Source organism: Hemiscyllium ocellatum, chromosome 17 (genome assembly GCF_020745735.1).
Source record: "Hemiscyllium ocellatum isolate sHemOce1 chromosome 17, sHemOce1.pat.X.cur, whole genome shotgun sequence".
NCBI classification, from domain to species: Eukaryota; Metazoa; Chordata; class Chondrichthyes; order Orectolobiformes; family Hemiscylliidae; genus Hemiscyllium; species Hemiscyllium ocellatum.
In genome coordinates this window covers 11,174,412-11,198,959 of record NC_083417.1, presented here as the reverse complement: position 1 = coordinate 11,198,959, position 24,548 = coordinate 11,174,412, and positions in this window count along the sequence as shown.

The window sequence follows — 24,548 nt, the reverse complement described above, 5'->3', positions numbered from 1 at the left end:
AGGTCCTGGGCCTCCTCCACCTCCGCTCCCTCACCACCCGACGCCTGGAGAAAAAACGCCTCATCTTCCGCCTCGGAACACTTCAACCCCATGGCATCAATGTGGATTTCACCAGTTTCCTTATTTCCCCTTCCCCACCTCACCCCAGCTCCAACCTTCCAGCTCAGCACCGCCCTCATGACCTGTCGTACTTGCCTATCTTCCTTTCCACCTATCCACTCCACCCTCCTCTCTGACCTATCACCTCAATCCCCACCCCCATTCACCCATTGTACTCTATGCTACTTTCTCCCCACCCCCACCCCGCTCTCATTTATCTTTCCACTCTGCAGGCACCCTGATGAAGGGCTTTTGCCCGAAATGTCGATTTTCCTGTTCCTCGGATATGCCTGGCCTGCTGTGCTTGTCCAGCACCACTCTAAACTAGATTCTGGTTTCCAGCATCTGCAATCCTTGTTTTTACCTGCTTTATTTCCCAATGTAGAGCGACTGCTTTGTGAATAGCAAATACATTAAATTAGCTTAAGTGAAGTGCAGGTAAAGATGCTTTACCTGGAAGATGTCTTTGGGGTCTTGGTTGGTGAGGAGGGAGGAAATAAACAGTTTCAGAATCTTAGCAGTACTTCAATGCAGCTCAGTGAAGCTCAGTGAAGCTGAAAGATTCAAGATCTCATTTTCCAATTGGGGACCTGCAACCTTCCAGACTCAGCATTGAGTTCAACAACTTTACGGCTTAGGCACCTTCTCCCATGTCCTTACCCTAAGCCCACACACCAGGCCTTGTCCATCACATGGGCTGCTACACACAGAATCCATTGACAGCCATTAAGTAGCAGCTATTGATTGCCCCAGGCTGATCGTTCCTTTGTCTGTCTGACTGTTCTTCCCTCTCTTTGAACTCTACCTCCACTTATCTTTTACTCCCTAACCCAGTGCCCCACCCTATCCTTTGCAAATAAACCCACCTTTTCATAACTATGATTAGTTCTGAAGACAGGTCACTGAACTTGAAACATGAAGTCTTTCTCTTGACAGATGCTGCCAAACCTGATGAGATTTTCCAACAATTTCAGCTTTTGTTGTCTTTGGCCACCATGTCTGTGCTGACCATGTTGTCATTTCAAAATAATGCCATCTGTCTATACATGGTCTTAACCCTCTATTTGCTGTCTATTATATATAAATGCATCTTAAATCAGTTTCTACCACTTTCCCTGGTAGTGTGTAGTAGCACCTACTATGATCTGTATAAAAAACTTGCCTCTCCTTTAAACTTTCCTCTTCCATATTAAACCAATGCCCCAAGTATTTTATATTTCCAGTGGCAAAATAAAAGAACTCCAGCTATCCACTCATCCCATGTCTCACACTATTTTATGTTCTTCTACCAGGTTGCCTCTGGTGCTCGAGTGAAAATAATTCATGTTTATCCAAGCTCTAATACACTCCAATCCAAGCAAAATCCTGGTAAAGCTCCTTTGTACTCCCTCCAAAGCCTTCACATCTTTCCTACTGTGTGATAACCAGAACTGCACTCAATACTCAAAATGTGGTCTAATTGATACTCTGTTCAGCTGCAACTTGACATGCCCTGATTACAGTAGGGGAATCGATGTTTCAGGCATAAAGCCCTTCATCATTTATGATTAATAGGAAGGGTTTGGAGGGAAATGGGGTCAGTGCTGGCAGGTGGGACTAGATTGGGTTGGGATATCTGGTCAGCATGATTGGAACAAAGGGTCTGTTTCCGTGCTGTACATCTCTATGACTCTATGAAGTATTTATGCCTGAAATGTCAACTCTCCTGCTCCTCGGATGCTGCCTGACCTGCTATGCTTTTCCAGCACCCCACTGCCGACTCTGATCTCCAGCATCTGCAGTCCTCACTTTCTTCTTGCCCCTGTTGTATTCAATTCACTGACCGATGAAGGCAAACATGCCAATCATATCTGGCTCAGTACCCACACACAGTGTCACACTAGTGCTGCCATTCCTCTTGGCTCTGAATTGATTAATGTGAAGCTGATGGGGGAAGAGACAGTGCCCCACAGAGAGAGCAGATTTCTGTAAGGGTTGCGGAGTCTGAAATTATTGAGTGGCATCTTCATGCGTTTACCCTTTGAATTTCCAGATTAATCCCTCCCTTGTACCTGGCATGAATTATAAATTGCTGATGGTGTGAACTTGGACGACTTACATTCTACCCCAGAAAACAGCACCACTCCCTCTCCCCTCCCACACGCACATACACAAACTTCCTGTTTTTGATATTTAATGCTCAGACACTCTGGAACAACTACATGTCAATCACAGCATAGTCAGGAGGATGGGAGAGAGCAACATGACAATACAGGTGAAGAAGCATCCTCACTTTAGCTGACACTCATCAATATTGGCCCTTCATATGTCTTAAGAGCTAGTGTAGAGTTTAGATCTGCATGTGATCTACAGTTGACCGGGACAAGGGAAGAGGATAGTCCATGTGCCAACTCACAACAAAGTGAGGTCACAGCTGCATCCCCTTCCTCTCCCCTCCCCGATTATCTTGCGTGCATGACTTTGCTCTCAGCATAGCTGCCCTGTCTTCTGCCTTTAAATTAACACCGATTTAACATCTCTATCGCTCCTTCACTACCATTAGCACTCACTCCTCTCCATCATCAGTGCCTCACCACCCCCCACCCCACTTTGTCAACAGCATAAGAAAGTAGCATTTTCCAGCCCTACAGGGTTCAGAAGAAGAATTGGATTAGACTCGAAGCATTCATTTTGTATTTTTCTTCACCGAGAGTTTCTGTTTTTATTTCAGGCTTCCAGTATCCACAGCACATTGCAGTCACAGGAGGGAGTTGTTGAAGGTGTGCACCAAGATGTTGGAGGTGAATTTCTTAGGCTGGAAAGCAGCTTGCTATCTCAAGGGATACAGGGAGTCCAGTTCCCATTTGACAATGAACATGTGCCGAGCTTATCATTTTCACAGTCTCTGACCCATCTGCCTTTTGTGCAGCAGAGCCAAAGACACTGTCACTGCATCCCTCAGTGATATGAAGTGTTGCTGCATTTCCAGAGAAAGAGAGAGAAAGTGAGAGAGAGCAAGCAAGAGAGAAGGAGAGAGAGAGAGGGGGAGAGCAAGAGAGAGAGAGAGAGAGAGAGAGAAAGAGAGAGAGAGAGAGAGAGAGCAACCCTCATCTGGACAGGTTTCCAAATCCTCTGAGGATGTAACAGCCCTTCCTGTCTAACCACCAATCTCACCAAAGCATGTGCAAAAACATGCAACAGCACTTCCAGGGGCTTTGGCAAAGGAGAAGTTAATGGAACTCAACTTGATGTGCCTGTAGGGGATCAGCCATTCAGATGAAGCAACCGCTGGGCCTTTGCTGTAGCTGGATACCTGCCCTTTGCTGAGTAATGAGTGTAAATACTAGATGGACCTGTGTAATCTAAGGTCATAAATGCTGCACCTAATCAGCATTAGGTGCAATAGCACAACTATTTGGGATCATGGTCTGGGCAAATGGAGGACCACTTCAACACCATGTGAACTGAATGGTAAGAATCATACATTTTCAATGCAGAAAGAGAGTATTTGAACAATCACAAATCACACGACACCAGGTTTATCCAAAAGATCATTTGGCTTTCAAGTAAACCTGTTGGACTATAACCTGGTGTTTTGTGATTTTCAACTTTGTCCATCCCAGTGCAACACCAATCCGTCTGCATCATGAACAATCACAGTCGTTGAAGTTCTATCAACTGTTACCCCAGCTTCCTGCACTGGGTCTAAGCTCTGCTGATTCCAACTCCTCAATTAGATTCCCAAGTGCATTTAAAATGTGATGAGGATTTCAGTCTCAGCCACTGTTTAAGGCAGCAAGATCCCAGTCCAGGTGATTAGCTAAAGACTCTTCACTGGAGAGGTTCCTAGATTCTATACTACTGACTGCAATGGTTTTATATATATTGTTATATAGAATATGAGAAAGTGAGGACTCCAGATGCTGGAGAAATTAGAGTTGGCTTAGACCCGAAATATCAACTCTCTTGCTCCTTAGATCCTGCCTGACCTGCTGTGCTTTTCCAGCGCCACACTTTTCAACTCCATTATATGGAATTTGTCTATTCCTATACATACCCACAGGAAGTCTGAGGTATACATTTATTGAAACATGCTCAAAGAGAGAGTCTGTCTTAGTCTGGCTAACGTGAATTCTGTCTGATACTCCGTCCAAAATTTTAAAAATGTATTGATGTTGTGGGATGTGTGTTGTTTATTTATTTACGTGGTTTGTAGAAGTAGTTTGTGCTTTGTCGTCTTACTCCTATTGTGACCCCCCCCCCCCCCCCCCCCCACCCTTTTATAAAATCTTACTTGATTTCACCACACACAGCTCAAAATTTTACACCCGGACAGACTATCTTCCTGTCGACAATCCACAGTGACCTCAGGTGACTGCAGGCGAGGGTCCGTTAATGAAAACTGTTGTTGAGTTTGTCATATAAGGTCTGGTCCAATCGTTAACAGCTAGATCAATGTCTTGGATGAAACCCATCATCAGAATTAGTTCCAGTACTTTCTCTCCTTCTGTTTCAGATTCACAGCTTTTTAACATTTTTTTATTATTAAGCTCAACTCCCAGACATAAATCAGACCAGGCTCACAATGAGCGCATAGCTTTCCTCAGTTGCACTCATGATAATGGAAACCAAATCGGTGGGCTGTGTGAAATACTACTCAGTGCAAATAGAATAAAATTCCATCTGCATAAAACATGGCTGTATCAATAAAGTTCCAGATAATCTCTACATAAGTCTCCATGAAATGCACAATGCTGGGAGACACTTCATGACAAAGGGAATACAATGTCTGAAGCCTGCTGGGTGAACAGAGACTGATCTTTAGGCAAGCTGTGTGCAATTAACACTGTGACAAGCTGCCTCTCTTTGTGAGAGAGGTACTGCATCGTGGAAAAAAAAGCTATCCGGAAAGAGAAAACACCGGAATATATCTCTGCTGAAGCAGGCAATCGTGAAAAAGACGCAATTTGACAGCATACACACACCATATCATTCGAAGCTGAGCAGTTGTGGTTTGGAAATGATGCTGCTTAACACTGTTCTGAACTGCTTTGTAGTTGAGAAAGTAGACAGGCAGGAGGCTGGAACAACACAGCAAGCCAGGCAGCATCAGGACTGGGAGAAGTCAACATTCTTCACTCAACATCAGCTTCTCCACCTCCTGATGCTGCCTGGCTTGCTGTGTTCTTCTAGCCTCCTGCCTGTCTACTTTGGATTCCAGCATTTGCAGTTTCTTTTTGTAGCTGAGGAGGCATGACACTGATAGAACATAGAACATAGAACATAGAACATAGAACATAGAACAATACAGCACAGAACAGGCCCTTCAGCCCACGATGTTGTGCCGAACATTTGTCCTAGCTTAAGCACCTATCCATGTACCTATCCAATTGCCGCTTAAAGGTCACCAATGATTCTGATTCTGCCACTCCCACAGGCAGTGCATTCCATGCCCCCACCACTCTCTGGGTAAAGAACCTACCCCTGACATCCCCCCTATACCTTCCACCCTTCACCTTAAATTTATGTCCCCTTGTAACACTCTGTTGTACCCGGGGAAAAAGTCTCTGACTGTCTACTCTATCTATTCCCCTGATCATCTTATAAACCTCTATCAAGTCACCCCTCATCCTTCGCCGTTCCAATGAGAAAAGGCCTAGCACTCTCAACCTATCCTCGTACGACTTATTCTCCATTCCAGGCAACATCCTAGTAAATAGTTGGAGATTTTTTCATTGAATGTGCACACAGCATTACAAGCTGAAAGTGTTAAAGCAGAAACTACTGTCAAATGTCGATTCTTCCATTGTTGATTATATTTTTAATAACCAACCTAATCTTCTCTACCTCTATTTATTTCCTCTTCTTTGAGCCCAACCTTGTGCTTTGATTGCAACTTCTAGACTCACCATTTGCACAAAATCTTGGCCCAGGTTTGTGCCACAATGGAAAACCTCACCACCAGGAATGGTGGCCAGTGTCAGAAATCTTATGCCCTATCCCGGAAACAGGCATTTCCTATTTTCATGGAGGAGGGATTGGGATAAATCTATGTTCACATTTTAGAGAGACAGCAGATAATTTCATGATTTGTGGCCATCACTCAGTGCAGAGCTTGAGGTCTCTGGTTTCTCGAAACCAGAATGTGCAGATTAAGACAGGTAAAGGCAAATCTTTTCTCAGTGCATTTGCTTTGGAAAGGCAAGATACCACTTTGGAGAGCTGAAGTACTGTGGATTTGGTCACAGGATATCTCAAGGTTGGAAGGGCCAGGGTACCTTTGGGAAAGGGAGGGGCTGGGGTGGTGTTTGGTCTTAATCAGAATTGTTAACCACAGAGAAGACTGAGGATAAAAGGTGCTCAAGCGTGGAACTGGATGACTTGTTGAGAAGTGAATGCTGTCAAAAGTGTGCTTGTATGACTGAGAGATCTTTCATAAATTCTGCAGTATGTAGCTCTAAGGAATGAAACATTATTCCTTTCTCCTATGTGCATGTGGATGCTCGGTGAGTTGGTGTGCTGGGTAAGGGAGTATAAACATAATGGGTGGACATAAGCACTAGATTGGCATCAGAGAACATGAAGGACCCTGGGAGAATCAGGCGATGGGCATAAGAATGTACAGGGTGTCCAGGAGGCACTATGGGATGGTTGGAGCACATCAGGTAAAATAGCTTGACATCAATCGGGCAGGGGATTAAACGTGAGTGATGAATTTTGAAGGGTGAGAGCTAGAGGAATGCTTTTTCTGTCTGTTTCATTTGAATTTTCACTTTTGAATATTAGAATCCCAAGGCAGATTTTCTCTCCAGCTAATTGTGGGAGCTGGCAACATCCTTTTAGGTTGTCAGGTTTACTGTCAACACTTAGGAAGATCGCCAGGCCAAAGCAACCTGTTTTATAGTCACTGAAAGCAACAAATTCTGGAGGTCACAGCGGGTCAGGCAGCATCCATGAAGAGAGAGCTTGCTAACATATTCAGTGTAGATAACTTCATCAGAGTTCTGATGAAGGATCATCTAAACTCAAAATGTTAGCTTGCTCTCTCTCTCCATGGATGTTATCTGACTCATTGTAATCTCTAGAATTTGTTGTTTTCAGTACAGATTCCAACGTCTGCAGTAATTTGCTTTTTCACTCTGTTTTACAGTCACCTCATCCTTCAACTCCCTCTGTCAACAATGCACATCAGTAGCAGTGAGTGCCATTACAAGCTGCACAATAGCAACTCACCAAGACTCTCTTATACACCAGCTTCTAAATCCATGATCTTTACCATGAGAAGGACAATAGCAGCAGATGTATGAGAATACCACCACCTGGCAGTACCCATCCAAGCCATACACTATCCTGAATTGAAATGATATCACCGTTCCTTCACTGTGTACAGTTCAAAAGCATGAACTTCCTTCCAAACAGGGAATACTTACACATGAGACTCAAGGAGATGGTTCCTTCTGTCGGACCATTACACACAGGCAATAAACACTATTCTTGCCAGCAACAAGAAATAAACAAAAATTTGTTTATGGTTTACATTGTTAAGCATGTTTAGAATTGTTCAGAAATAAACAAAAAAATAGAAAAGGAAAAGTGAGTTATTTTGTCTTCTAACCCCTGGTTGTCACATCGTGTGGTAATGGTAGGAGATACTGATTGATCAGATCAATGGCTCTTTATTGATTACAGTATGCCTAGAATTAAGGAAAGCCCCATTGGTAAAGAACCCACCCCCCATCTGAGCAAATCTGCCAAAGTCACCTTTGCCTTCCAATCATGTTGATACTTTATAGGAATTAATTGGAATCATTAAGTAAATGTTAGAACTCAGCTCTGAGTTGCAAGGTTTTGATTATTTTCTTTGAATGTCTCGGGACTGTGATGATTGCTCTCCACTAACCACAACTACCTGGTACAATTCTAACCAACAGAGAACTTGTTTTTCACAGCTGACTTCAGTCTTGCTTGGGATAATTGGGGTCCTTCATGCTATTGTTGGCCAGTGCTGTCTTTATATCAAGGCAGTCAGTCTCAACTCATGTTCGGAAATCTGTTCATATTTGAATCAAGAATAAAAAGGAGTCATTCTGAATGGTCCTAAGTGACCATTAATGAGCAGGTTGATGAGACGTTTTATCTGATGATTGAGAGTAAATTAATGTAATAGTAGTTTCTCAGTTTGGATTTGCCTCAAATGTCATGGAGCAGCTGTATTTGGCAATTTGTCAGATAAATGCCAGTGCTCTAGTGTTGTCTAACAGCTGGAGTAGGATAGGTGGTTAACTCTGGAGTGCAACTATTTAACATTATATCTAGGACATGTTTGGGGCCCTACACTTGATTGCATTCAACCCGCTCAACCAGCCCTCACAGAATCAGACCTGGAAAAGATCAGAATATGGCCATTTGACCCATCACGCCTGCATGGTTCATAAAGGGCATTTTTTTCCTAGTTCCAATCTCCCTTACATTTTTTTTTATTTTTCCGAATAATCCTTTAATGGTCTCTTGAACGCCTAATTGAAACTACTTCCACCACCTTCCAGGCAGCACTCCATACCCGAACTACTCACTGACAACTCACCTCTCCTTTGCGTGTCACTTTATTTCCACGCTTTTTTCCTTGTTCTCTGTTATGAGTGGGATCAGGTTCTCTCAGTCCAGCCTGCTCATGATTTTGGAAACCTCTGCCTGATCTCCCCTTAGCCTTCTTCACTCCAACCAGATAAAAATCTAAGATAGAGTGAATCAAGTCCTCAAGTTCTTATGACAGTAACTGTTTGAATAGACATGAGGCAGAATATCAGACTGACCTTTCAATTCACCAGAATGACAAAATGGGAAAGATGTTATGCCAGGGCTTACCTCAGACGGCCACAAGTATTTAATCCAGACAATAATGAAGAGAATCTAATATAGTGCCCTTCTTCCCTTTGGCCATATACTAAAGCAGCAATGTCATTGAAGACAGATCTGATTTAAAATAAAGGAGAGGAATTTGAGTGAGGCCAAAGCAGATAGAAAATGCGACAGTTAATCCAGAAAAAGCAAGATCCAGATACAAAAGAGGGGAAAAATAATAATTTTGTGCTTCCTTTGGACCCTTTGCCATCATTAAACAAAATCTGGGACTTTCACAGTCGACAAACTGACCTGTACCAGATCGCCTTATTGTGATGACTTCCCCAACAATCATTTTGTTGTCCTGTTGAAAGGGAAACAAAATCATTTTTATTTTGAGAAATTGGGATGCAATTTGCCATCTGGGAGTGAAGACCACATCCTATTTAAAATCACTGTCTGTTTGATTTTATAATGATTTCTGAAATAACTGGGCAAAGGCTGGTATTCTGTCACCAAATTACCCTTTATTTACATGAGCGTAGTACTTGACACTGGTCTGGCTTCCTCAGAGCTAGCTCTCAGAGTGAACAGAACCTCTGACACTCCTGTCTATATCTGTCAGCCAGGGCTTCCTGATTGGTTAACCAGGTTAACAGCCCCAATCAGGGAACTCATATTTGATGGGATCCACCTGGCTGACCTCGATACATTCACTTTAGAATCCCTACATTGTGGAAACAGGCCATTTTACCCATCTAGTCCCATACTATAATGCCCATGCTATATTGTTGACAGGAAAATACATGGCATGTTTGTTAGTGCAGGAAGCAAGCAGACGCAACCTGCACAGGACATAATTCATTCACACTCTTAATCAATGGAACATACACATCCTGTTGAAAATGCAGTGCCTTTTCCAGCCTTCCATAAATTAGCAAAGAATTGGTTTGATAGAGATGACAGTAATTATGAGAGGGTGCTATGGAAAACAAAAGTATTATCTGCGTTTTCAAAAATTACAGAGAATGCTTCAGACCTGACCTCTTTGTGTGATGGAAAGGACTGTCTCAGGTAGAAAATGAATAATTTATGAGACAACAAGGCAGGCATTTTAAAAAAAAAGCTTCCCTCCTTTCCTTAAGGCTCTAACTTTTATTACGCTTTGTTCCTCAGGCTCTGTCAGTGTTGCCAGTCCTTTCTGAAGCGATCATTCTTCATGTCTGAGATACTGAGCGTCAGCAGAGCAGTCAGCCGTGTCTTTCACAAGTGAACTCGATCTTCTCCTCTTCTGACATGAACACATTTTCCTAAGAGTGGAAAGCCTGGACATTTCTGTTTTTCCCTTTTGTCTAGGTGAAGAACACAGAGACAGAATATCTGAAATGAAAAATAGATGACTGCACAAATTGACTCTCTGTTCTCCGTGGATCAGCGACATAATGGCAACACACTCACATTGTGGTCACCTTTTATCCTATAGTCAAACCAACCATTTTCTACTATCCATTCTGTTTTCACTAACTGTATCCTCTTCCTCATCTCTATACATCCATTAGTTTGAGAAATTTGACAGCAATGTTTTGGAGATCTGCAACCACATGTGGTTACTGCAGTGATGTTATTACAATGCCATTGCCTCCCTTTATATGACTACATTTCAATCCAAACGTAGCCTTTTTTTGCAAAAATAGCACATGTAATCTTGTACAATTTTTGTTACCCAAATTGCTATCTACATGTACTGCTGTTCTCATACCTTATAAATTCATCTGTCTCTGTGTATACATTGTCTCTTAATGATTAGCATGCTTGTTATTGTTGATGGCTTTCATCTGGGTAATCTTGTTTCACTAGGGAGTATGGTTTCTGCATCATTTGTGGCAGCTGTTGTTCTCTTTTTGTTGTTGGGTTGCTGAGGAACGCTGGGTCTGATGGTCCTGAGGTTTGATCAGTGCATGAGATGCTTTCACTTCTACCTGATCATTCATTTCCGTCAAGGACAATTGAGGTGACAACTGCTCTACACAGGTTCCAAGTGGCATCTTGACACTTTGATGAGATAGTTGAATGTTTGTACTCTGACTGACACTGCAAAGCTCAACATTGGCCATAATTTAATAGTCTTGTGAAAATAGAATTTGGGTTTCTGTCATTTCACTTTGAGCTTTTCACTCATATCCGTTACTACATCTGATGACAGGTTTATTTGTGATTAGTTTGTGTGCAACGTAGTATTAGTCTTCAGCAGTTGTGTTTCTCCACTTGAGTGTTGTCTTCACTAAAGCTGTGTAGGATTTTCTCAATTTCTCAAAGATTCTTTTGGTGATTTTCAGTGTCTGCTCAGCCTTTCCATTTGACTGGGTAGTGTGTGGTGTTGAATATCCCAACCTTTCATAAAGCAACTGAATTCTTCACTCATGAACTGAAGGTCATAATGTCACAAAGCTGGTTCCTTGCTTTTCTAAAAGCTGTTCCTTTTCTAAAGGATACTGTGTCCTTGTTTTTTTTCAGAGGTGTCGTAAAACAGCTCCCGGTTCTGAGGTGACTAGTTTGGTACAGAGATGAGAAAGGATTTTGAGAGGCCTTTTGTTTATATGTAAGCAAATGCAACCAAGTGGTCATGTTTTAGAAGTGACCTGTATAATGAAAAGGGAGTGCTCAGCTCTCTTGCTGAGCAGTTCAGTCCTGAACTAGTTGGGAGTTCAACTGTGTGCAAACAGGCTGCGAATCTCTCTCTCTCCTTCTGCTCTTCTAACTTCAACCTGCAAGCATTTGTTCCATTTTAACTCTTTTTAAAGAGGGTTTGCTTATTGGGACTGTTCTGTATATTCAGAACAGCATAAGTAATTCTAGTTTGGATAGATTGAGTTCTGTAGCAGTTCTTTGTTCTATTCTTTGGTTTCATTGTGTAATTTTGTGAATACACTTTTGTCTGTTTCAAAACCTGGTAGTCAACCTCACTAACGTACTCCAGATAATTTTCACTGTACACTTACCAAAACAAATTGCAAAGTGATGTCTGGGCTGCCTATTTCAAGTGGTTTGGCCTAGTCCATGACAATAGTCACTCACTGAATGACATGACAGTTGAAGTGTACTTATAGGCATTCAATAATCCCAGCAGTCTTTGAGAGTTGCATCAGAGGTAGATCAGGTGGTTAAGAAAGTGTTTTAACCCACTTCCCTTTATTACTCAGACTACTGAGTAGGGGTTGGGACATCATGTTGAGGTCGTACAGAACTTTGGTGAGGCTGCTTTGGGAATGCTGTGTAAAGTTCATGTCACCCTGCTATAGGAAGGATATTATTAAATTGGAGACTGTTCAGAAAAGATTTACCAATATGTTGCCAGGAATGAAGAGTTTGAATTATAATAGTAGGTCGGATTGCCTGGAACTGTGGACTTTAGGAGGCTGAGGGGTCATCTTATGGAGGTTTATAAAATTATGAAGGGCATAGATAAGGTGAATAGTAAAGGGTTTTTTTCCCTAGGGTGAGTGAGTTCAAAAATAGGGGGCATACTTTTAAGTTGAGAGGAGAAAGATTCAAAAGGGATTTGAGGGGCAACCTTTATCATAGACAGGGTGGTTCGTGTGTGGAATGAACTGCCAGAAGAAGTGTACAGTTACAGTATTTAAAATGTATTTGGATAGGTATAGTCGTTGAAGTTTGGAAGCTGGTGTTCATTGTTCCCTGTTACCGGGAAACACTTGAATTCACTCACTCTCTCTAACAGAATTTTCTCTTGATGTACTTTCCTCCTGGACTTAAGAAACATCGCATATCAGACAATCTATTTTACTGAATTTGTCTTTGCCAAGGGTGTTACTATATTGGAACAGTTGCTGTTTCGTCATTAAATAATCTATTATTCTGTTAAGTTTTCCAATAGATTTAAAGTTATACCAATTCTTCCTTCTTTTGCTTGTAATTTAACTGGGGGTCAGAATAAAGCTGAGTAGTGTGACCATTTGAACTATGTCTGGAACACAACATCTTACACTTGACTTTAAATAAGGTAAAAGTTAGGGTTGATGCTACTTCCTTGATATATTTGGAAGGGGGTTTGATCTGGACCATGACATATCTTTAAATGTAATTTTCTTCTCACTTAATGTCAGGTACACCCAGTGAGCTCTGTTGAGTGGACAGAATAAATTTTAATTTTGAATATCAATGGTTTCTTCCATTGTGTCTTTGCATTAATAACCTGGCAGATCATCTGCTATAGCTTCCACTTCTGGAAGATGTTTAACTTTCTCATGTTGTTGACGGTGATGTTTCCTGTTTCAGTGGAAATGACAAACAGCATGTGCAACTATCTGTATATCTCCTGCTTTCATTCACTTGTCAGTACCCACTCTTCACATGTCAGGTGGTGGAGAATTTTGCTTTGGCAAATTGTAGCATCATTCATTCACTGGTTGACACAATGTAGACAGATATCTTCAGAACTTTATTTAGATTCTTTGGGTCAATTGTCTTGGAAGGTATCTAACCCCATGAACTCACTGTTGTACTCAGCTAGGATATATTCTAAGTCAATGGTTTAATGTCCTCCAATATATTGCAAGTATCATTTGGCAAGTTAAGGCTTCAATTACAACTTGCTTTGTCTGAGTTGAGTGGCATTAATCTGGATCTCCAGATCCTTTTTCATGTTATTGCAATGGGTTTGCAAAATAATCTGTCCTGTCATTAAGAATATGGTGCCATCGTATAAGCTAATAGTGACACATGAAGTTTGACCACTAGACTGTCTGTTCCTGATGTGGAACATTTGGAAAAGATGAAATAAAAGGAAAGTTCAGAAAAGGGAATAAGAAAATAAAAGAAAAACAAATAGCTACCTCAAACAGCAACATAATTCCATTCAGTGGAAAGTACTATATTAGTTATATTCTCCAGCATATGAAAAGACTGCTGTTTAATTGTCCTAATTTGTCTATGGAAATGAATTGCTAATTAGAGTTATTTATCAATATGTTATTGGAATAACTCCACAAAGGATGGTATCTCATCACCATGTCATCATTTACACTTGGAGAGTCCTTGACGCTGATCCAGCTCCCTCAGAGCCACCTCTTAGAGTGAACAAGATGTCTGACGCTCCTATTTTTATCCGTCAGCCCAGGGCTCCCTGATTGGACGAGGTTAACAGCTCCAATCAGGGAACTCATATTCTCTGAGGCCCACCTGTCTGACCTTGTTACAATCACTATAGTTATTAACTAATCTTACCACAAGTGATATGATTTGTGGTTTGTGAATAACAAGGGAGCTATATCTTTAAACAAATTCAATGCAAATGCATAATTCAGTGTGTTCGCATAATTTATATCTTATCTCTGACATTGCTTCTGCTATATATGAATGAAACCTTTTCTTTGCATTAAGTGTACAATCTGTTTTGTGATGACCTGATTTGTGTATTTAAATTAAACCTAATTACTTCTTCCCAACAGCATAATGATTATACATGATGAACACTTCATAAAGCTTGAATTTATGATTTAATAGAGAGGAAATTCTATTTTTGAATCCATTTAAGTTACATATCTAAATTAGATCTTAATTTATTATGTAATTTTGAATTGCACCATGAATGTACTTCCCTAGTTTTGTACAGCAGGACGTACAAGGTCAAGTCTGTTTTGCAATGAATCCAGTTTACATATGTAAACTAAGCTTGATTGTCATGACTCATTCCTCAATTAATCGTGGGGTCTTACTCTCCCAGTGACTGCTTAGCATCCTTTCAACTTTAATGGTAAATGAAGGTTTTGGAAATGGACTTGTCAAGGTTATTCTGCCTGAGCTGATGTCGGTTCAGTGACTGAATCTCCAGCAAGGATTAGACTCTAGAATTGTCCCTGAACTGAAATGATAAGTGTGAGGTGTCACCCAGTGGTGGGCCCTGGGCTTCACTTCTCTCCTGTAAGAGGGAAATTCAGTGATGTTAAAAAAAATTACAAGCTCCTCATAAACGAAATTGCCAATGTGGTTGAGCTAGAGTATTGTGTGCAGTTTGGAATTCACACTATAAGATGGATGTGACTGTACTGGAGATGGAGCAAAGGAGATCACCTGAGCTGGAGGCTTTTAGTTAGAAAGGAAGGTTGGATAGACTGTGGTTGTTTACCTTAAAGCAGAGGAGATTGAGAGGGGACATTATTGGGATGTATAAAATTATGATAGCAAGCAATAAGGTAATAGGCAGAAGAAAGAGAGGAGATGTGATGAAAACCTTTTCATCTATAGGGGAATTCATTGTCTATAAAAGGTAGTTGAGCCAGAAACCCACATTACATTCAATAAGTATTCGGATATACACTTGCAATCCCAAGGCATACAAGGCAAGGGGCCAAGTGAACGTAGCCCAGTCTATCATGAAAACTAGCCTTCCTTCTGTTGACCCCATGTACACTTCCTGCTGCCTTGACAAACCAAGCCAACATCATTGAAGACCCCTCCCATCTGTGTTATCCTCTCTTCCATCGAGCAGAAGACACAGACTTTTGAAAACATGTAACAACAGATTTCAGAACAGCTTCTTCCTTGCTGTTATCAGAGTTATGACCTCATATGTTAACGTTTGTCTTTCTCTGCACTTCCTTTATATCTGTAACACTATCTTCTGCGTTCTGTTCTATTACCCTGGTGTACTTTTGTGAGCATGCAAAACAATACTTTTCACTGTATCTCAGTACATGTGACAATAAAAAATCAAATCAAATCAAATCAAATTAAATAGCCTATCTGTTCTTGATTTGTACTTCATTTGTATGTATATTTGTATTACCTTTGACAATATTTAGCAATAACTACTCACATTATAAATAGCAGCAGACCCTGACTTCCACCATTCAGTAAGATCAGAGCTGCTCTATTTGCTTGCTTTCACCTCATATCACTTGATTCCTCAAAGTCCAAAAATCTTCTAAACTCAGACTTTAATATCCTTAGTGATTGAGTATTCACAGGTCTCTGGTCCAAAGGTTTACAGCCCTCTCAGCGTCATCCTCACAGTCTTAAATGATCAATCCTGTATTCCTCTATACAGTCTCTAACCAGGGGAAACAGTTTCTTAATACTCATTTTGGTAAGTCCTCTCAGAATCCTATGTGCTTCTATGAGATCACCTTTCAATCTTCAGGATGCCAGAGAGCAAAGATTTCAGTCTAATCAATTCCCTGTCATACGGACAACTGCTCCAGTTGTAAAGTTACACGATAATAGAAATTGCAGTACCTTGCACCCTATCAGATCTGTGCTTGTGCCAGCTCTTTAACTGCTTTCATGATAGTTCCAGGTCAGAGAAATCACATTATTCTGCAATGTTTCAGAAATTCAGGACATTTTACTATGGTAATCACAAAACATTGTTTTTTTTTTAACTCAGTCACAGGATGTGAATGTTGCTGTCTGGACCAGCATTTATTGCCATCCCTAATTGCTCAGAGTGCAGTTAAGAATCAGAAACTTTGTTGTTGATCTGGATTCACATATACACCAGACCAGAAAAAAGATGACAGTTTCCTTCCCTAAAGGACATTAGTGAACATCAGTTGATTCACATTATGTGATGATTCACCTTATAGTGCTGGTTAGCCTTTTTTTGAACTGACTTTTACATTTGAGGAATCATTCGGTTTTGTAGATCATGCCATGCTGAGGAAGCGGTGCACAGTCAGATGTGGCATAACATTCCAGGCCTAGGATGAAAATCTGTCATTAAATTGTTTGTGTCCTTTTATTCAATTTTGTTTTAAATGATACAGGTCACTCTGTTATTAAATGAGATTAGATTCCTTACAGCGCGGTAACAGGCCCTTCAGCCCAACAAGTCCACATCGACCCTCTGAAGAGTAACCCACCCAGACCCATTCCCCAACTCCCTACTAATGCACCTATCACTACGGGCAATTTAGCTTGGCCAATTCACTTGAATTGCACATCTTTGGACTGTGGGAGGAAACCGGAACGCCAGGAGGAAACCCACACAGACACGGGGAGAAGGTGCAAATTTCACACAGTAAATTACCCACGTGTTTCGTTAATGCAAATTCACAGGAATGTGATTGGTGAATTGGGGGTGTTGTTTCCAAGGCGTGAAATTTTAAAACTGTGGTTGTAACTCAATTACGTCGCCAACATTTTAATCACTATTTCTAAGCATGATTTTACTATAATGCAGGATTACATTAGAATCCAATCCAAGAATTAACTGGAGATTTCTTTTGCTGCTCACTCTTGATGAATCACTCGCACACATGCAGTTAATGTTTCCTACTGGTCAGCTTACAGCTTTTTAAAGCGATATTCCAAACATTAGGAACATTCAGGCTTTGTACAAATAGGTCAGAGCTCATAGTACCTTCAAAAACATTATGTTGAGTATTTTTGTTCACTACCATATTCATGTATCAGCAAGGGGATCCTAGAATGAGACATATAAATGTACATATAAATATATATAAATACTTTACCTGATGAAGGAGCAGTGTTCTGAAAGCTGGTGATTTCAAGTAAACCAGTTGCACTATAACCCGGTGTCATGTAACTTTGAACTGTCAATATTTCTCGCTAAACATAACTGGTGGAATTTGACACTTACCTCAGAACTGAGAGCCATAATTTGGAGATGCCAGTGTTGGACTGGGGTGTACAAAGTTAAAAATCACACAACACCAGGTTATAATCCAACAGGCTTTATTGGAAGCACACTAGCTTTCGGAGCGCTGCTCCTTCATCACCTGAGAGCTAGGGCTTCCAATTAAACTTGTTGGACTATAACCTGGTGTTGTGTGATTTTTGACTCAAAACTGAGAAGATATACTTATCAGGAAGTGCTGAACACATGAGGGCTCTTTCCTCCAAAAAGAGGAAGACTAAGTTAAGACCTGAGTGAGTTTTTAAGATCAGCAAAGGACTTGATCAGCTTGATAGAGAAACTGCTTCCATTTTTAGGTGAGATGAAAACTAGAGTTAATAAATATAAAAATGGTCATTGACAAATTTAGCAGGGAATTAAGGAAAATCTTCACTGTCCAGAAACTGATAAGAATGTAGAACTCATACCGACAAGGGGATAATTGAGAAAAATAACATAGTTGCATTTAAGAGGTTTCTATTTAAGAATTAAGGACAAAGGAATGGAAAAAGCAAATGCTGGAAATTTGAAACATAAGCAGAAGGTGCTGGAGAAATTCCTCAGGTCTGACAACATCTGTGGACAGAGGAACAGAGTTAATGTTTCAAGTCCTGCGACTCCTCCTCAGAACTAGGTTATGCTGATGGGAAGTAGAGTGGGAGAAGGCATTGTTAGAGACATAATCATCAGCATAGACCAAAGGGGCTGAATGGCCTGTTACTTTGTTATACTTTCTATCTAATTCAAATATCCATAAAAATGTTAAAGTGCTGCAATAACAAACTGTTAACAGTGCATTTCCAGCACTCAGTGATCTATTGACAGGCTCAGATTGTGCATGGTGTGGTGTTTGGGGCCTGGAGACTTGTGATCTCACCCTTGCATAGCAAACCATATCAGCGGTCATAAACCATTACTGTCAAACGTTGACACTGTGACTTGCAATACCATCACTATGCATCGTGGGATAGAAGGAAAAGCAGACATGACTTGACACATTAAAAACCACATAACCTACTGATCTTATCGGGAGCATTTTCTCAAGAGCTGTTGGAGCATAGCATTTTTTAAAATAGACTTCATTGTTCTGCGGGTGTGCTGTTAAATCTCTCCACAAAGTGACTGATCTAATAGAACGGCTTCAAGTCTGTTTACTCTTCATGTACTTGAATAGAGGGAGGATAGGTCACACTTGATTGCACACATGCCAACACTGACTGCCATGGTATTTACTGGTTATCCTTCATATAAAAAGGTCTCTTTTTCCCATGTTCTAATTTCTGTAAGTTTTTGGAATTGATTAAGTTCAAAGCACAGTCTCCTCTAAACCAGAAGGTCATGGATTCAAGCACAATTCCTAATTCAAGCTTGTACTGCAGAGCAGGAATCAGGAAAAGCCGCAACTTTGGAGATGCTGCATTTTGAGCAAACATCAAAGTGAGCAACAAGCTGTCGTACTGGATGTGTACAATGCATGCCATTATGTTATACTGTAAGAACCATAACTTTTTATTTTTGCATCGTTCCAAATTGTAGACTGCGATTGAGAAAGAATTTTTTTGTAAAACAGTAATTTCTCTGAATGACTGCATGATTTCACAGCAAGGAATTTAATGCCGATTATAAATTCTGTCAAGGTGGTTATGGGTTCCAGCAATCTGTAGATGATCAGAAGCTGAGTTGCTTTGAAGTGAAGCTGATTGGCTCACTGAACAGATTGGAAGTGGAAGCAAGTTACAGGGTAACAGACACAAAGGAAGAGAGACAAAGGCACAAAAGAGTCCCATATTCTTCTCCCCAGCAGAAGCTGTCTGTTCTCTGCAATAAAAGATTTAGTTTAAACTTGAATAAAACTGGTTTCCTTTCCTGCAGCACTTCTTGTAAGTTGAGTTGATGAACCAGAGCCATTTTCCAAGTTTATAATTCTTACAAACCAGTGAAGGTTTCCAGGAAAAGACAACTATGCATCAAGGAAACTATAGAAAGATCATCTCAACATTAGCAGCAGGGAACAAAAACCACTGACCTGACTTTCCACTATTTTTTTCTCTAGTTCCTCCACTAATCTATTTCCTTGTTCATAGCAGACTGACAGGAACACCGAGACCTGCAAACTCCCTTCCAAGACACACACCATACTGATTTGGAGCTAAGTCACCATTCCTTCATTATTGCTGGTCCACTTTCCTGGAACTCCTTCTGTAACAGCACTATAGGTTTCCCTACGTGCCAAGAACTGCAGTGGTTCAATAAACTAACAGCTTACCATTACCTTCTCAAGGAAAATTGGCAATTTTAATAAGTACTGGCCTCATAACTGAAACCCGTATTTCATGAATTAAAAAATGTATATTCAAAAATTATGTTTTTTCAAAACCTGTTCACTATTGTCAGCGAGAATTTCCAGTGGATATTTTCAGTATTCCATTCCACGGGTGTTCTTCCCTGTTTGTTCAATCCTTGGCCCATTACCTACTGATGTTTCCTCCTGGGTTATTCTACTTTGCACCTTTTTGTCAGTAAGGGATTGTCAAATTAATACTATGAATACTATTAATAGGCATAGATAGGCTTGAAGCAAGGAGATTTTTTTTTTGCCTGGTTGGGAAATTCCCATATTCTGGTTGGGATAGCTAGTACCAGAGAATTGCAATTTCAGGATACAGGGCAGCCTATTAAGACTGAGATGAAAAAATATTTCTTCACTCAGAAGGTGGTACACTTGATGAGTTCATGACCACATAAGGCAGTGAAGGGCAGGTCACTGAGGATGCTGAAGAAGGAGATAGATATGAATCACTAAGAGTTGATTTGCAAGAGCAGCAGGAAAGTAAAAAGGTAAATAGAATATTGTGATTCATTGCTGGGATGGAGGTTATGCTGAAGCTGTATAGGGCACTGGTGAGGCCCCACCTGGAGTACTGTGCACAGTTTTAGTCTCCTTACTGGAGAAAGGATCTACTAGTACTGGCGGGGGTGCAGAAGAGGTTTGCTAGGTTGATTTCAAAGTTGACAGGGTTGATTTATGAGGACAGATTGCTGGGACCATACTCATTAGAACTTAGGAAAATGAAGAGTGGGGGTCTCTTATAAAGACATATATAATTATGAAAGACACAGATAAGATGAAACCAAGGAAAATGTTTCCAGTAGCAGATGAAATTAGAACAGGAGGACATAGTCTCAAAACAAGGGGGAGCAGATTTTGGTCCGAGTTGTGGAGGAATTAAAGGGTCAGCCATGATCATAGTGAATGGTAGAGCAGGCTTGAAGGGCCAAGTGGCCTACATCTGTTCCTCATTTTTATGTTTCCATGTCGTTAGCTTCCAACCTCAGGACCAGGGTAATAGGGAATATTCCAAGTCTACTTCTATTGGGATGGGAATTGAATGTGCACTGTTAGCATTACTTTGAATTACACAGTTGGATTATAATCCCAATTGAAAGGTAAAATTAGACAATCATATCCTAGAGAGAAATCAGATTTACTGCATCATTGCTTTAATTTGTGCATTTGGTTACTGTAGCGGTCATATACACATAAGACTTTCCATGTCAATTAAATAACACAAATTTATCAGACAAACAACACTCCATATGCATAGAAACATGTAATTCAATTTTAAATGCTCTTATCAGAAGCAGCAAAAAAGTAGATTCAATTTTTTTCACAACAAAAGTCTTCTCAGATAGTAAATCCAGAAAAATATCATTCCTAACTAATTTTTGGATGGCTGAAGCAGTTTAAGACATCTCTCCAATCCTAATGACCTGAACTTCACTTTGCCTTGAAGGCCTGGATTCTTTTATAGTTATGACAATTTAGGAGGTTTCTATAGGCCCTCACAAAGATTCACTAAACTTAACAAATTGTTCCATCACGAGGCTGATACCGGTCTGCACTGTTGAAATTTCTATTATTCCACTGGAATGAATCTGAAACCTGATTTGTCTGAATTGAACTCAAAATAAACTCGGAGTCTTCCTTCAGCATTGACTTTCTGTATGTTATGAAATCAGCAATACAAACATTTTGCCAGTTGACATCACAAATGCTGGAGATCCAAGTCTAGATTAGAGTGCTGCTGGGAAAGCACAGCAGGTCAGGCAGCACAAAGTGCTTTTGACCAAAATGGTGATTTTCCTGCTCCTTAGATGCTGCCTGACCTGCTCTGCTTTTCCAGCACCACTTTAATCTAGACTTGGAATTATGTGATTTGACATTCAGGTATGAACCTACAATGTTTTCACCTAAACCCCTTGTTTGTCATTTTACCAGTCTGGGCTGAAATGCTTTTAAAGATTAATTTTCAAATTGTTTATTGCTGATGATTGAGAGATGCTGCTGTTGCACTGGGGTGGACAAAGTTAAAAATCACACAACACCAGGTTATAGTCCAACAGGTTTAATTGGAAGCACACTAGCTTTCGGAGCGCTGCTCCTTCTTCAGGTGATTGTCCAATTAAACCTGTTGGATTATAACCTGGTGTTGTGTGATTTTTAACTGTAAGAATAGTAGGGTGGTTATGGTAGGGGATTTTAACTTTCCAAACATAGACTGGGAATGCCATAGTGTTAAGGGTTTAGATAGAGAGGAATTTGTTAAGTGTGTACAAGATGATTTTCTGATTCAGTATGTGGATGTACCTACTAGAGAAGGTGCAAAGCGTGACCTACTCTTGGGAAATAAGGCAGGGCAGGTGACTGAGGTGTCAGTGGGGGAGCACTTTGGGGCCAGCGATCATAATTCTATTCGTTTTAAAATAATGATTGAAAAGGATAGACCAGATGTAAAAGTTGAAGTTCTAAATTTGAGGAAGGCCAATTTTGACAGTATTAGGCAAAAACTTTCAAAAGCTGATTGGGCGCAGATGTTTGCAGGTAAAAGGATGGCTGGAAAATGGGAAGCCTTCAGAAATGAGATGACGAGAATCCAGAGAAAGTATATTCCTGTTGGGGTGAAAGGAAAAGCTGGTAGGTATAGGGAATGCTAAATGACTAAAGAAATTGGGGGTTTGGTTAAGAAAAACAAGGAAACATATGTAAGGTATAGACAGGATAGATCGAGTGAATCCTTAGAAGAGTAAAAAGACAGAAGGAATATACTTCAGAGGGAAATCAGGAGGGCAAAAATGGGACATGACATAGCTTTGGCAAATAGTGTTAAGAAGAATCCAAAAGGTTTTTACAAATACATTTAGGACAAAAGGGTATCGAGGGAGAGAAAAGGGCCCCTCAAAGATCAGCAAGGTGACTTTTGGGTGGAGACACAGGAGATGGGGCAGATACTAAATAAGTATTTTGCATTAGTATTTACTGTGGAAAAGGATATAGAAGATATAGTTTGTAGGGAAATAGATGGTGACATCTTGCAAAATGTTCATATTACAGAGGAGGAAGTGCTGGATGTCTTGAAACGTACAAAAATGGATAAATCCCCAGAACCTAATCAGGTGTATCCTGGAACTCTGTGGGAAGCTAGGGATGCGACTGCTGAGCCTCTTGCTGAGATATTTGAATTACTGATAGTCACAGGAGAGGTGCCAGAACACTGGAGGTTGGCTAACGTGGTGCCACAGTTTAAGAAAGGTGGTAAAGACAAGCCAGGAACTATAGACCAGTGAGCTTGATGTCAGTGGTGGGCAAGTTGTTGGAGGGAATCCTGAGGGACAGGATGTACATATATTTGGTAATGCAAGGAGTGATCAGAGATAATCAACACGGCTTTGTGCATGGGAAATCATGTCTCACAAACTTGATTGAGTTTTTTGAAGAATTAACAAAGAGGATTGATGAGGGCAGAGCAGTAGATGTGATCTATATGGACTTCAGTAAGGCATTCAACAAGGTTCCCTCTGGGAGTTTGGTTAGCAAGGTTAGATCTCATGGAATACAGGGAGAACTCACCATTTGGATACTGAACTGGCTCAAAGGTAGAAGACACAGGGTGGTGGTGGAGGGTTGTTTTTCAGACTGAAGGCCTGTGATCAGTGGAGTGCCACAAGGGTCGGTGCTGAGTCCTCTACTTTTCATTATTTATATAAATGACTTGGATGTGAGCATAAGAGGTGCAGTTAGTCAGTTTGCAGATGACACCAAAGTTGGAGGCGCATTGGACAGCGAAGAAGATTACCTCAGATTACAACAGGATCTTGATCGGATGAGCCAATGGGCTGAGGAGTGGCAGATGGAGTTTAATTTAGCTAAATGTGAGGTGCTGCATTTTGGGAAAGCAAATCTTAGCAGGACTTATACACTTAATGTAAAGGTCCTTGGGAGTGTTGCTGAACAAAGAGACCCTGGAGTGCAGGTTCATAGCTCCTTGAAAGTTGAGTCGCAGCTAGGTAGGATAGTGGAATATTGTGTGCCATTCTGGTCTACTTCTTATCAGAAAAATGTTGTGAAACTTGAAATGGTTAGCAAAGATTTACAAGGATTTTGCCAGGGTTGGAGGATTTGATCTACAGGGAGAGGCTGAACAGGCTGGGACTGTTTTCCCTGGAGCGCTGGAAGCTGAGGGGTGACCTTATAGAGGTTTATAAAATCATGAGGGGCACGGATAGGATAAATAGATAAAGATTTTTCCCTGGGGTAGGGGAGTCCAGAACTGGAGGACATAGATTTAGGGTGAGAGGGGAAAGATATATAAGAGACCTAAGAGTCAGCTTTTTCACTCAGAAGGTGGTACATATATGGAATGAGCTGTCCAAGGAAGTGGTGGAGGCTGGTATAATTGCAACATTTAAAAGGCATTTGGATGGGCATATGAATAGAAAGGGTTTGGAGAGATATGGACCGGGTGCTGGCAGGTGGGACTAGATTGGGTTGGGATGTCTGGTCAACATGGACGAGTTGGACTGAAGGGTCTGTTTCCGTGCTGTACATCTCTATGATTCTTTGACTCCAAGGAGATGCTAGAACAGGTAAAGTCACCATAGCGATATGACCATTTCGCTGTCATTGGTGAGAGAT